This window comes from Ammospiza caudacuta, chromosome 3 (assembly GCF_027887145.1).
Source record: "Ammospiza caudacuta isolate bAmmCau1 chromosome 3, bAmmCau1.pri, whole genome shotgun sequence".
NCBI lineage: Eukaryota > Metazoa > Chordata > Aves > Passeriformes > Passerellidae > Ammospiza > Ammospiza caudacuta.
In genome coordinates this window covers 52,824,320-52,839,845 of record NC_080595.1, presented here as the reverse complement: position 1 = coordinate 52,839,845, position 15,526 = coordinate 52,824,320, and positions in this window count along the sequence as shown.

Below are 15,526 nucleotides of genomic sequence, written 5' to 3'. Positions count from 1 at the left end.
GCCAACTCACAGGATATGGAAGTCTGTAGTTACAGGACACAGGACCATATTTAATTAATTTTTCAGCATTTAGACCTAAGAAAACATCTTCAAAATTTTTGTTATATGAAGGGTCATCTATAGGTATTGCCTGGCACAGAAGCACAAAGAAAATAATATATTTCCATAAATAGCAATAGATCAATTCCTCTCACAAATATCAAAAATCTTTTTGTATTATGTGATGAATATACAGTTTGGTAGGAAAGTATAAAATAATTATATTCATGCCATTGATTTTTTAGTAAACAGGGCAGTATCTTTGAGCTCATCTTTGACATTCTCTAGAATGAATTTTTCTGAGCATTGGCCAAATTATCTATAATAAATGGTTATTAAAATAAAATACCAATTTCTTTAATTGCTGCAAATTGTGGTGTTGCATATATAACTACTGTGAATTACTCATTGTCCTAGCCTTATCTTGCTTCTGTGAACAATACTAATGACATCAATGGGAAGCCAGTTAACAGAGATAAAAATCTATTTAATGGGAGCCTAATTTAAGAATTTAAGAAAGTCTAACTATTCCCTGTGATCCATACCAGGTATGCCTGTCAAAACAAAGCAGCACATTCAGCAGTCTGTGTTTCAAAGTGATTCTGTGAGAGGTGAATAACTTTTTTTGCTATTTTGGAAGGCGTCCTTTTCATTCCAGTACCATTCTTTCAAGTAGGAAATAAGAACATACCTCAGTCTGTGAGGCTTTCTGGACTGGCATCCTGAATGCCTTGAAGTGAACTCCTTGGGGAAGTCAAGGTGACCTTTCAAGGTTGTGCCCTTGGGTACAAGGCATAATCCTTAAGCAGGCCAAATTAAGATTATTTATGTAAAAACACAGCTGTCTTGATAAAGGAAGCCATATAGTTTTGTCAGACTAAAATATTTAGCAACATGCTTGAGATCTCTCATCCTGTTGCTTCAACCCCATCACCCTCGGAAAGAAAAAAAAACAAATACAAAAGAATGGAGCTCAACATCAGTAAAGCAAACAAATGCCTTTTGCATAGTAATGCTGTTAATAGAGTTGCCCAGCTACATAGATGTAAACCCTTCCATTCTTGCATTGGAAACAGGTAAAAATACCCCCTTGCTGTCTGCAAAAGTTAAAAGGTTTTTGGGCCTGGGAAAGAATTTTGTAGTTCTTTTTTTTGTTTGTTTTCTCTAACCAGTTTAACCACTTCTTGTCTGTGAGAACATGCAAGGCTTTTGAAGACTGATTCTCCCCAGAACTATTCTAAAATAAATAAACCACTAAACCACCTGTTAAAATGTTTTCCTCTTCAAGGCAGCATATCCGTAGGTGTTATCCAGGGTAAGGCCTGCTAAACTCAGACCCAAAATAAGTATTGTTTGTTCCTACAGAAAGTCTATGTGTGCATATCAGCTCTGCTGACATTCCAAACAGACAAAGTCCTTATAACTGGTATTAAATGCTGCCATATATAAATTCTCAGTATCTAGAGGCGTGTTTTTGTGCTCATGGTGGCATTTTTTTTCTCTTGCAATACGCTATGCAAATAATGAAATACCAAAATTACTACTGAATATATATTTTGTGATTTTAGATACCAAAATGTTTCTCATCATTGTCTCTTGGTTATTCTATCTCAATCACCTGAAAGAAGCTTAATTCATGATGTACCCATGTACATAATGGGTACACAAGTTTGTTTAAACTATCAACTAAAAGGCTAGCTGGAATTGGAAGCTGCACTAACTTTTTGGTAACTCAGCAGCTACATGTCTGAAATACTCTGATAGCTTTTATCAATATTTTGGTAACAAACAATAATTATCTCTATCAATAATGCTTTTGAATTCCTGTGGTATGACATGACATAGAAATGCAGATTATCAGTTTTACATAAAGCATTTGATATTTAAATATGTATATATTTATGCTGGTTTCATCCACAGTATTTAAAAAGCAAACAAAATCAACCTGGATAAGGTTCTAAAAAGCACCTTCCCTTTAATTTCCTGAAACCATAATAAACCTCATATGATCTGTATCCCAGTTACAGTATTGTGGCAGAAATCTCCCCAAAAGAGGACATTCTAACACGATAGCATATCTAGGCATAGTAATGGCAAATCAAATTTAAGAAGACCGTAGGAGCAACATTAATCACAAGTATGAAGAACATGAAAATTGTGCAAAAACTACAACAGTCAATATGTCCACAAAAAAAGAAAGGAAATGTAGAAATTTAAGATTACATCTGAGAGAAATGATTAGTGTAATAGATATGCAAACAAACCATAAATTATCCAGGAGAACAATTCAGCCTGACATAAAGGCAGCAAAATAGCTAAAATTTGCCAGGACGTTTCTGAAGAACTCAATCTTTGGGTATCCTGTATCTCAAACTGAATAAATTGACTGACCCAGAACATCATCTGCCTTCAATACTATTTTCTCAGTTAATGAATTTTGGAACACATATGTAATAGGATTAGTAGTTAGTGAATACAATGAATGCAATAGGAGGAAATGAATATAATTTTAGTAGATGAGCACATAAAAATAAAGTTTCCTGTCTAGAGCAACAATTTAGATTACTTGTCATCCTGTGAAACAAGGCAAAGCCCAAACAGTGTAAGCAAAAACACTAAAGAGAGATATGCCTATTACCTGCCTGCAAGTGACAAATATTACAGATATGTTGAACATAATATTTTCCAAAATCATGGAAAATAGAAGTGGATGAGAAAGTCATTCCTCATCTCATTTCAGAAGACAGAAGAGGATTCTAGAAATCTGCAGTGGAACAAGAGCACTAATGCTGTTATTATCTGTGACTGCTAATTTAGTGACATTACAGTCAAATAGTGTGGCTACTTATTTCTGACAACATGCTCTAAAAGCATTTTCATGTATACCTTTCAATTTCTGGTATATGAACACACCATTAAGAGGCAAGGAAATGAATCTCAACTTTCAAAAACAAAGTAATCTATGTTTTGAAACTTGCAACCCCCTCAGAGAAAGCAGCAAGCAAAAGATAAAGGCATTTCAGTGTATGTACAGACCTACAGGTACTAATTAAGGAAAATACTTTTTAAACTCCCAGAACCTTTCAGATATTAAAAAAAAAAGTATGCAATGGTGTTTGCATATATTAAATGTTTAAGCATTATGCTCAAGGAAAAAGAGATCATTAGTGATTCGTGACTACTGAGATTATTCACAAACTCTGAGGCACTCTGATCTTAATACCAAAACCACACAAATACAGTTTAAACAAATCACTTGTATGCTCAGTTGCATTTTAGGCAAAGCCAGTCTTTAAGCATGAAAATATGGCAGATTAACAGGATTCTCAACTCATCTAGAAGCATCAGTCACGTTATGTACAAACCCAAATTAAAAAAGAACTGGGAAGAAATGTTAAGCAATTATATACTGAAATAAGTTGACATGTACATAGTCCCTGTTGAGGTCATCAGAAAATAGTAAAGGTATTGCACAGGTCTCACAAGAATGCTGGAATTACAAAGATGAGATAAAGAAGCCAGAAGCAAAAAGACTGAACACCCAGAGCATTGCAAACAAGATTACCTCTGATGTAGAAGCCTGTAGTCAGAACACAAGGAATGATAAAATGCCCCCAAATTAAAACTGAGATGTACAGGTAGATGAACAACTCATATATATGCAGAGATACATCTAGCTACACAGAGAGTGAAAATTTCCTACAACTTTTTTTACAAATCTGTCAGCAAACTGGGGATGGACTTTTCAACAAATCTACAATTCAATTACAATTTCAGTTCAGAGCACTGTCCACACTTGTGGACACTACTCAAAGTACAAAACACTGCTACAGTCCACATTATAGCAAAAACAATTAAATATTTCAATAACCACAAATATTATCTAATTTCAGCTGACAGAATCTGAGACAAGAAAGACTATTTTCTATTTGCTATCTTGCCACAGAACAAGTCACTATTGAACACAAATAAATTGGTTATTCAGGTGCGAGGTAATTTCATCTGGATTTGACTCAATTCTTCTTAATCAAAATGGAGTCAGAATTGATCCATTCCTGTAAAGAGATGCAATCATAACTAAATAGTGTTTATTATGAAACATCAGCTAGTCAAAGTATTTTCAAATGGTTCTGAAAAATTACTGTTGTGTATACATTCTGCCTTATAAGTATACCTTGTTCTACTGGCAGTGGTAATAACTCAGAGAAAAGAAGACAGGCAAAGGTCAAAGCCTATTTTGGCAGGCAAGCTAATGACTGCCCAGGCATTGGTTGTGCCAAGGCAGACACAACCAGACCTGTCATTAGGCTTTATAACTTCTAGTGATAAGTACTGAATTTGAGCTAGTTCCCAAAAAGAGGAGCTTGCCTTTTCCCACATATTTTGATGGCATTGACTGATTTGGCCCCTTACAGTACCCTACAATGATTTCTGATGTAATGTTGCCCATCACAATTGTACTGTAGCTACCCAGGTGGGGATGCATGGTGTGACATGACCCCAGAATGTGATGCACATGTCTTGGATATTGAATAGAGATAGTAATGAAACAAAGGGGAGGAGGGATGGCCATTCAGATGGACTTGGCAATACTGAACTACTAAGCCACTGAGCTATGACTGGTAATCAGCAGCATGTTGGGAGTGGATATTTGGTGTTGGCCAAAATCGTGATGCCTGATCAGAACAATCATGATTCAGTGAAACTGAGCCCACTGCTAAAACACTTCAAAATCTCCAGACATTCCCTGAGTCTCAGAGGGCCATGCAGTTATGGGGTGCATCTCCTATAAATGATCAGATGGTGTCCAGCTGGCCTTGGAAAGAACATCAGAGCCTTCTGCTCCAGAGGGGCAGGTTAGTCTTTCATGTTTCTCGTGCTACCTCTAGCTCTTCCTGGCACTCACTAATGTGTTACAACACACTGCTTCACAGTGCTGGCACACACAGGGTTTCCCTTCAGATGGTGATAGAGCTGAAAGAAGCAGATTTGTTTATTCTCTCAAAAAGAAATGCCCAGAAATAGGTCTGAAATCGATTTGGAAACAGGCAATATTCTGTGTGGGAGTCTCTCTATACAGAGGAGCAGCACCAAGCAGTATTGTTGTTTAAATTAATTTACCTGCTTTGGCTTCTAGATAATAAATGCTCCAGGGAAACAATCATGAGATGCTGTAAAAAATATCCTAAGCAAAAAGGGGGAAGGGTATCTCAGCAGCAAGCATGCAGGTAAGTAGGCTTAATGGAAGACTAAATACAGGGAGACTTATAGCTTAAAGAACTGTCACATTAATGGGGTTGCAAACTGTATGGAATCATGAAAAGCTAGGGGCCTCCTAAGACATGGAAATTTCCCATTTTGAAGACTGTGATATAGAGAAGTTATTTAGAAATCCTGGCCCTTCACTCCTTCACACACCCTTCAAGGTCAAGTATTCCCTATGAGCCCCTCAAAACACAAACACAAGCTTGAGAACTGTGTTTGTTTTGAGTGAAACAGCTGCTTTAGAAGGATGAGTTAAAAATTTAAAGAGTTAGAAAGCTTTCTGCAATTTGAAAAGGAGGGGATTGGCCTGTAAAGGTGAAGAAAACATGGATTAAGCATCCCATGACAGTGATAAAAACCTGGTTTTGCCTCTCTTTCCCCAGGGCTTTGTGGTCCTCAAAAATAAGATATGGACATAATATGGATAACACATCTCACAAAATCAAGATTATGCAAGACAGCAAGCTAAAGAAGAAAAACTTTTTTTTCCTTTAGACTCTTGCTTAACTGACAGTTGTAGACTTTTTGAAGTCAGTGCTTATGAAATGGAAGTTGTAGGAGTGACTGATACTAGAGGCACAAAGTCATCTCAAACTAGTAATTCACTAATTACATGCAATTTTATAAAAGGTTTTAACAAAAATTTCTGCATCAATGTATTAAAGACATTCAGCACTCCTAGTAATTTGCAGTAGAGTGGATAGACAGTTTTCACTGCACCCTCTCATACTGAACTGCTTCAGTTTGAATTGTCCAGTAAGATTAATGAGTGAGTTAGAAAAGTGAGAAAGGCTAAGGGAGATGCTGAAAAGAACATGGCACAAAAACCTAATGTCATACATCTCCTATGGAGAGTCTGAAAAATCCACATTACAAAAAATGTGTAGCTTTTTAAAAGCAAGTCACATATTTACGTTATTTTATTCTTATTTTGCTTGCTCTAATAATTTATTCCTCAGTATAAAGCTAGAAATGTGACACCTTGAAAAGACAGTATTACAGTCATTAAAGTTGGATCCAAGACCATCAAGTCCAAAAAGTAATAAAAAGTCTCCTGCGTTATCCCAGAAGAAAGCTCAAATACAGTAGCAGCTGTAGCAGTTTTTGCATAACTAGCAGTGAGTATCCTCTTCAAAAGTACATATTATTCTGGTGTCACTTTTCAGAGGTGTGATGTAGAATTGGTACCCCTGTGTCAGTTACCCATGCAAGAAAGGAAGAAAGAATGATGTGATGTTGGCCTCCTGTCTCAACAGTGACAGCTATTTAATACGATACTGACAGTGCCCTACAGAGACTCTGGTATAGTACTTGAAAAAAAAATAACAGTTATTATCAATCCCTACAGAGTTTTCTAGACTGTGTGGCAAAGTATATACCAAAGATTTACAGGAAAAAACTATTCTGAACAAAATATGCCCCAAGGATAAATCATCTAAGTTGAAAGGATTATCAATTTTTATGCCAAAGAGGAAAATATTTTCATCACTTTGTTTCAATGAATGATGTTGGTTGTCTCTTTTTTGGCTACAAACTGAACTATCAAATAAATATCACAAAAAGCAGCAAAAAAAAAAATATCCAGGCAGATCTAGTACCTATTGTTTTGTTGGAAAAACAGATACAGAAATAAAACATACATCAAAACAGTGCTTATACCTCTGGATGACTGTGAAAATCAATTACTGTACACTAAGAACCTACTGATATTTTTTATTTCTTCTGCAATCATATGCAATATTTAAATCACTGTAATTATCCTATAGATTGAAGTATTTCCACAACTTCACATTATCTGCAGGTCAGAAGAGCAAGCTGACACAGAGAGGCAGTGGGTAAGGCAAGATGCTTCACTGTGTTTTAGGCTTCTACATTTTCTTTCCAGTTCTAAGAAAAACAAGCAGACGCTAGCATACAAGGAAAAACAAATTCCAAAGGGGAAATTGTCACATCAGCATGATTATGTCTCATACAAATATATATATTTTTCTTTCTAGAATATAAGAAAGAAAGCATTCACAGACCAAAAAAGCAAACAGTTGATGAAAAGATCTCTAATTAATTCAGACACTGAGACGTGGTCAGATCAATCACATTGCCTGTAGTCACCTGTAAATGATAATCCCCTTCAGGCCCTTGTTAGCCTATAAAACTTTTCAATCAACTTCCCTGAGAAACACCATACCAAGAGGACTTGGCTGAAAAGCCCATAGCACTGAGAGACCTTAAAATAGGAGGACATCAGCTCCTGGCCAGATTGTTCCACTGCTAACAGCCCAGCACCTGTTAGGGTTTGTAACCATCCACTGGCCACGTGCACGTTTCTATTAACCCTGCCTTTTTTCCTGCTGCCTCACAGGGATGATATCACACAATACTCAGCAATTTTACCTCTGGCAGGGAGGGCATTTGGTGGTCAGTACACCGTGATATAAAACAAAGGAAGCATTACTGATACTACCAGATTAATTATTTTGCTAACCTTCAGGGTTTCCTTCTGATGATGCCTATTTCCTATTGAAAGTATAAAAAATATCAATAGCATGAACTGAAGAAATGACAATCATATGGACTATAAATAGAATCCATATTTTAAAAGGAAATAATGTGTAACCTAAAAACTATTGCTGTAGTGCATCAGGGGGGGAGGACATTATGAGGACTGATAATCAATGTTAATGCATAAGGTTTATTGTGCAAGACCAGGCACTCTTACCACAAATTTTTTTATTTAAACTATTATTTAAAGTAGTGTTTGCTATCATCCTATCAGGCAGTAACCACAGTGCAGTTCAGTGTTTAAGTACAATTGTTCAGTGCAAGGGAGTTTTGGTCAATGTCCCAGGCAACCTCCAGAGACATGTCAGATGCCTTCCAGGTTAAAAGGGACAAGACAGTAGAATCTGTGTATTACATAAGGTTTGCTCAGTGACACAGCAATTGCAAAAGGATTAAAAGGGTATCTCTACCATGTGATAGAGCCCTTTCAGTGCCAGTGTAAACCTGATATAAATCATCCACATAACCTAGAGTCAGGCAGAGCTAAGGTCCTGGAACAATCTGGTAGTGGTAAGTTGTGTTTCAGAATCTGGGCATTGGTAAGAAAGTAGAAGTATCTCTGTGCTATGCTCCACTGTGCTGCAGAGGTACACTCCTAAATCTGACAAGCCCCCAGAATTAAATTGTCTTACTGCTAGTCTTAATACTCAGTGTGCATGAAATTCAACTGCTGACAAAAGTCAAAGTCACATTCATCTTTAGAATTATCTATTTGAGGCCTATGTCCCCAAGATTATTTGCCCTTAATTTGCAAGGCAAAATGCTCTTTATTAGCAAAAGAATCTCTGAATCCCACACTACAAATTCAGAAATAAGTTTTGCAGCTATTCCTACAATTGAATAGATTAAACCTCAGTTAGATAAACCTGAAGATGACAGTGATAAGTAAATTGCTCATGTGAAGACAGTGAATTTAGAAAGCCCTTCTGTTAAATGAGAGTACATGTAAGTACATCCATTTATCATAATTACTAACTTCTACTAGGGGAAAAGATGTTCTCTGAAGTTAAGAGAATCTGTGCTGTTTAAACTTTTTTGGCAGAAGTATTTGCCATACAGATGTATCGAAAATGCTAGAAGTTAATGCTAACGGGGGAAGAAAACTTTGCCTTCAAACTGAAAGCAAAATTGTTAAGTGAACCTATCTTTAAGCTTTGGTAAATTGTTTTATACTGTGGAGGGGATGAAGTCATATGCTGTCCTTGTATGCAGCTGCCATTAGCAAAACAAAATACATTTTCTACAAGCCAACTATCACACATCATACATCACACATCAATAAAATTTCTGCTTCATCTTCAGATGAAATATAAATCCTGTTCCAATATAAGGGAGGATCATGGCAAGATAGGGAGAAGCCTATGCCTAAAATAATGGATGGCAACTTCTTCCCGATGAAGAGACTAAAAAACAACAATAAAATCTATGAATGAAATTATTGATTACAACATACAGCTGGGTTACTTGAAAAGCAGAGAAAGTCCAGGATGACTCAGGTACAAACCACATTGTGGTGTAGATAATAAAGTCCATTTCATCTCTGAGTACCAACCAACCTGGTGCTCACGTGAAACTGACTTTTATCATAGTTATGGACATTGATATATGTCATATATATCAAAGGGAAGAGTGAGATATGGCTCCTATAGTTAATACAAATAGGATCTTCCTTCCTTCACGCTCTCATAGTGTTCAGATGCTACTCCAGCTAATGAAAATGTTTAAATTAAAAGGCACTTGTTTTTTCACTCCTGATGTAAAAAGCCCAATTGTCTCTATATAGGATGGTGTATCACAGATGTGATCTCTTTTATTAGACATCCTACAAATAAAGTTTGGGGTCAAAACTTGGTCTGTATTAACAAATTAACACGCTAAGCTCAGACATGGTATTATTCCTAACAAAGACTATTACTTACAAAAGCTAAGCTTACTAAATACAATCAAAACATTTATTTGTAAAACTATTTACGAAAATTACAAGCTAAAAAAGAAAGGCCAAACTTATTTACACATTTCCAGAGAGACTACTCATTAAAATACTGTTTTGCTGCTTAAATGATACTCTGATGAGCATTTAGGAGAAATCCGACATCTAAAACCCCCTGTGCTTCTTAATTCTTTCCACATAAAAAGTTATTTTATAATGTGTAAATTCAAGTACTTTGAGAAAAGAGATTAAGTTCAGCTAGCTTTTACATACCCATGCATTTTACATTTGCATGGGTATAGATGTTAAAGCTGTTAGCAAGAAGGCACTGAGACTTCCTGGGTAACACAAAGGTTTATTGTTTCAGAGATTAAGATTCTGTTCTTTTCTCTTTCCCTGACTTCTTTTGAAATGCTGAAACTCAGTTATTAACCTTTCAAACTTTCCACAAAGCTTCGTTTCTTGAACGATTACTTGCTCATTATGTGTAAAGCAAATATGTAACAATTAAACAGAGCTTTTCTCCTCAGGACACCTCCACCTCGAAGTTCAAATTCTAATTCTGTCAATTTAAAGTGGTTTTCTTTTTGGAAATAACTTTAGTGGCACACAACTGGTGGATTTTTTCACGTGATTGTCTTCAGCCTTCTGAATACATGAGAGACCTTTGGAAACCAGCATTTTACCAAGATGTGACATTTACCTGAGTGGCTAGAAACCCATATTTTGGAGCAAAAGATCAAGGACTAGTCCTTGTCCTAGAATTTGTGTGACTTATTACTGCAGAGACATTACTTTGCTCTACACTCATTCCTACTCCTTGTTAATTAAAGTTTAAAATAAATCCTTTTATAAAGAGAATAAGATAAATCCTATTGTAAACTTGAGTTTAATCTTGCCTTAAGACATCAATTTGACTATTCAATACTCAGAAGTTTATGAAATTTTCAGACAAACTCAAGAAAAAGATTATTTTCAAGGACAAGAACTGTGGGATTTTAAATAACTTGAAAACATGTAGGAACAGTTCAAGATCCAACTTTTTAATCAGTTAGGGAATGAGAAAGGGGGGGAAAATGGAACTGGTACATGTTCACTGTTAATTTTCTTGACCTTCTTTCCCTACTAATACATCCCTTGAATCATTTTGTACCATTTTCCAGGTGTGGCACTATTTAACCTGAGACCTATAGGTGCTGGAAACATTTGGACTTGTTGCTCAAAACCAAAAATGTTTTTCAATAATACTGTTTTCTTCCTTGCAGGAAATCCTGTAATTCAAAGGCAAATAAGCCCTAAGTATAATTACAGGACAGTATTTTCAGATTTAAATTTACTTTAAAAATCAGATTTAATTGAAAACAAAAAAGATTATGACTCAGAAAAATATGCAGGTTGTTTTTATTAACTGATCCATACTGTCAAAAAATAATACACTCTATCCCAAACTACAACTTTAGGATTTGATATCTCTTTTTTTCAAAGCAAATATGCTTTATACAATGGGAGACAGATGTTTCCATGTTTTTGTATAATTTAGTTTACTAATTTAGATCTCAGTTTATTATTCAGATGTTTGAGGTTGTAACTGTGCTATATTTAACTATTGATCATTAGAAGAAAGGAAACAATGTAGTGTATTTTAATGACTATGTTGTTAACAACTTGATTTAACAAATATTCTTTAACAAACAGCTTTGAAGATGTTAATGTATTTATGACTGTATATGACTACAGACAGCTAAAGTAATTAGAAATACATTCTGTTATGCACAGTATAAACCATGGATTAAAAAATTGAAAGGAAAATTGGTTAATACAAGATAGAAAAATGAAAATCCCATAAAACTTTTACAGTGAAACAGAAGGGGGTTCTGTTTCATGCTATCTCCAAAATTTTGTTGTTTATAATTTTTATTCTGTTTTTACTAAGAATCTGTCAAACAATCAAAGTAATCTATTTTCTAAGAATGCAGCCTACAATTAAAGCTCCAAGACTTCAGTTGACAGAACACAGAGGAACTATAGCTTATGAATAATCTTGGTGGTCATGGGAAATACTTTTCAGAGGGGTGAAGAACTGATACTCTTCAAGACTCCTTTTCCACATTCAGTAATTAATCTTCCAAAGATATCCTGCTCTCATCTTCCAACACTCTTCCTGAGGTTCTTTCTGCAAGAGGATTGGGGAACATATTCAGGATCCCTGCTCAAATTCCCCAGTGGGCCCAGCCTCGGATTCTCCATAATAAATAAGCCAGCCTTTCTAAAAAGGTTTTCAGGAGTTCATTACGCAAGGTATCATCTATCTCACATTACTCCAACCTCGTGATACAAATGTCAGCATGCTAATGAATAGGTCATGTCCAACCTTCTCCTTTATCATATGGCTGGGCAAGGAGGGACTTACACAATCATTCACTGTAAATGTTTCTGCTACAGCTGAAGCAACCAGAAGACTAACGTGTCTATTTATAGTATTTCTAATTATGTGTGTATTAAATAGTAGTGGCACTTAATATGTGCTTTAGAATAACTTCCTTTTCCACTGACTTTTTTTTCCAAGCTGACTCCAATTATCTCAAGAAGCCAGGCTTGACATACTGGCATACCACTCACACATGTGCTTAGGACAGCCTCAGAATAGCAATGTCACTCTGCCCAGAGACTGGCAGCTTTGGAAGACATGTTCAGATACCACTTCAGGTAAGCAAGAGAAGTCACGACTCCATGCAATGTGAATCCAGCATGACTGTCTTTCTGTTCCTCCTTTTTCCCAGTTATCCCACTGTAGGAAACCTACAGTGCTTTGCTCATTATTACTACTTCTGTTAGCAGTCCTTCAATCCTACAAAATAAAATTTTGACATTCACTTATATGGTTCCATTCAGACTGTCACAAAATTCTGTGGTGTTCTGCAGATCAGTTTTTGATAATTTAATCATCATCTTACAGACTAACATGAAAGATTTTTTTACATAAGCATTAAAATCCAGACTGAGAGCAAGGAAATGTGTGAACAAAAATTGTTTCAAAATGATGATAGGAGGAGATTAAAAACAAAAATCTCCTTTGCAGAGATAATATTTAAAAGGCCCAATGTACCACTTTTAATTTAAATTTATTATCAAAAATTACTAGCCAGAATAAACTATTAATTGAACAAAGTGTGCCAAATTTTGTCATATTCCATAGCTATTATCATCCATTTATTTAAATGGGGTTATAAAATACAACTGATTGACAACTGAAGATTTCATCCTCTGAATGCCATATTCCTTTGTATATATTTTGAAAATTTTTCTGTACCAAGAGTGGTACTGTTGTTGCCATTTGACCTCTTCCAGAAAGAAGTAACAGGAAGATACTTTTGCTCTGAAAAATTGAGGATGTAAAGGGAAAAAAGCAGAGAAGGAAGGTGTGACCTTCCATAGTCAGGACTAGCAAAAATAATTTAGTTCATATTTAACTACTGGGTATCTGTACCTTTAAATGTTACCATCACCTTGTTTGAACAGAGCATTTCTTTCATAGCACTGAAGTGGAAAAATATGCATTTACATTTTGAACCCTGAGGAAGAGTCTCAGTGTTTTCCTAAGGAAACACTTTTTGATGGCATCATTCTTCATGTTCTTCCAGTATTTCAGATAGACTTGCTCCCACTGTGCAAAAGACTCCTCAGCATCTGGTAAAGTTATTTTCCTATTTTTGTGGAAACAGGCCAAGCTGTGCAGCAACAGCTAGTAACTCTAATAATGAAGTAACTCTTTCCTGGAAAGTTAGAAGTTTAAAATTTTTTTAATAAATATCTAAAGAGCAATATTACAATGTAGAATACAGAATTCATTGCATTATCCTCTGAAAAGAAAAAATTAGAAATGTGTGTACAGAGAGAAATATTATTATTTAGTAGATAGAATTCACTCTGCGTACTTACCCTTGTTCTGCTGGGCCATATGGCTACAACTACGCTGCTCACAAGTAAAGCTCTGGGTTCATGATCATTTACAGGCCTGCCTTGTACATTTTTTTAGCATGAACAGCTGAGAAAACTCGGTGTTATTTCAGCGATCACGTCCAAAGTAGGGAAATCAGGTTTATGCCACCCTTTCATGAGGACCTTGGCTCCCAGTTCTAGGTGCGGACGGATCCGTGCCATGCTGTGCCCCGCTGCCTCTCTGCATTTCACAGGGACACCACGTAGTTGCAGGGTCTCTCCTACAAGATGCCTGTTGTGGGAGGCAAAGAGAGCCCTGGTCAGCCTGGAGCCAGGCTACTTGAGGGGCTGCACCCACCCCTGCAGCCGAGCAGGGCCAGCACAGCACACACTTGCTGGCCACTGTATCAGCAGCGTGGATGTGGTAGACACCAGCGTGAAAGGTAGAGAAGACGCCAAGTAGATGTGATAAGAACATGAGCAGGGAATGTGGGAAAACCTTTTCACTTCTCCATCATTATTGTCCACCAAAAGCTGACAGGTGAGAGAGGAACAAAAATCAGATCTTCCATATATCTCCTCCATGCTAGACGCTCCCCCTTTCTCTCTCTCTTGTTTTTTTTCATCCCACTGGGAGCAGACTTGTTGATTTAGAAATATCTTTAGGACTACTGCAGATAAGCTGAGGCTAACAGACTGCATTCAAGTATTTTGCTTGATCTCTAGACCTTACTCTGGCACATCTTCCTTTCATTGTATTACTGTTTCTTCTCTTACCATAAAAAGAATGAAAATGTACACTAACCATTTTAATTAGTTTACAGGGTGCATGATGATTTTGACAACTGATGTATGTTTGATAACTACATGGCACTCATTTATTAATGTTTTGGTCAACATTTCTCCACATTTCATTCCAGGAAATCCTTCTATTCAATCCCAGTCTCAAGAGGTGGATGAGCTGGGTGTGGGTACAGCTTGCTGATATTACCAAGCTTTTGCTTCTGCTGCAAACTGATAACCCGTGAGAAAAGCCTTTAAGAATACTAAAAATATCACTTACCTTGTGCTTTTTACCTTCTTGTTATTCTTGTTTCCCTCTCTTCTTTGGTCTTTTTCTGTTATCCCCTCTCTACATAAACACATAAATGAGCAAACACCACTACCTCCACTTGGAGCACTATCTCACCTCATATCTCAGCTCAGCTCTCCTTCCTTTGACAATCCAGTATTTTACTCCTGGAATCTTTTGTTTCTGTTTTTTTTCACCTATTTGCACTCATAATTCTGGCCAGGAACAGAAAATATGATCAGAGAGAATAAAACAAACTAGGAAGTTTTAATTTTCCCATAGGTTATGGCATACTTTTTCACAGAAGAGTCTCATTTCTCTCCCACTTCAGGAAATCACTGATTTACAAATGCTCACCATGGGACTGGTGGGAGCACAGAGCTCAGGGAGCTGTACTTCCATTTACAAAGCAGACCCTTTCTTGGACTCCACTGAATAAGCAGTGTTCTGCTGACATGGGAAAACAAACAACCTTCTGCCATACCCTGCACTGGCTAAAAGTCTCTTCCAAGGCTCATGTCTGCATAACCCTTAGAACTGGTTTAAGAATACTGGGGGAGAATTTTAGTTGTTGCAGGGATGGTGGGGGGGGGGGGGGGATGAGAAAAATTTTTCTAATTCATAAATGAAATCTTTATTCCTTCTGAAAATGTCATGTAGTGATGTCTTGAGAGTAATTAAGAATCAAGCTTAACTGAGGGCAAAGAGAATTTTCTGCGAAG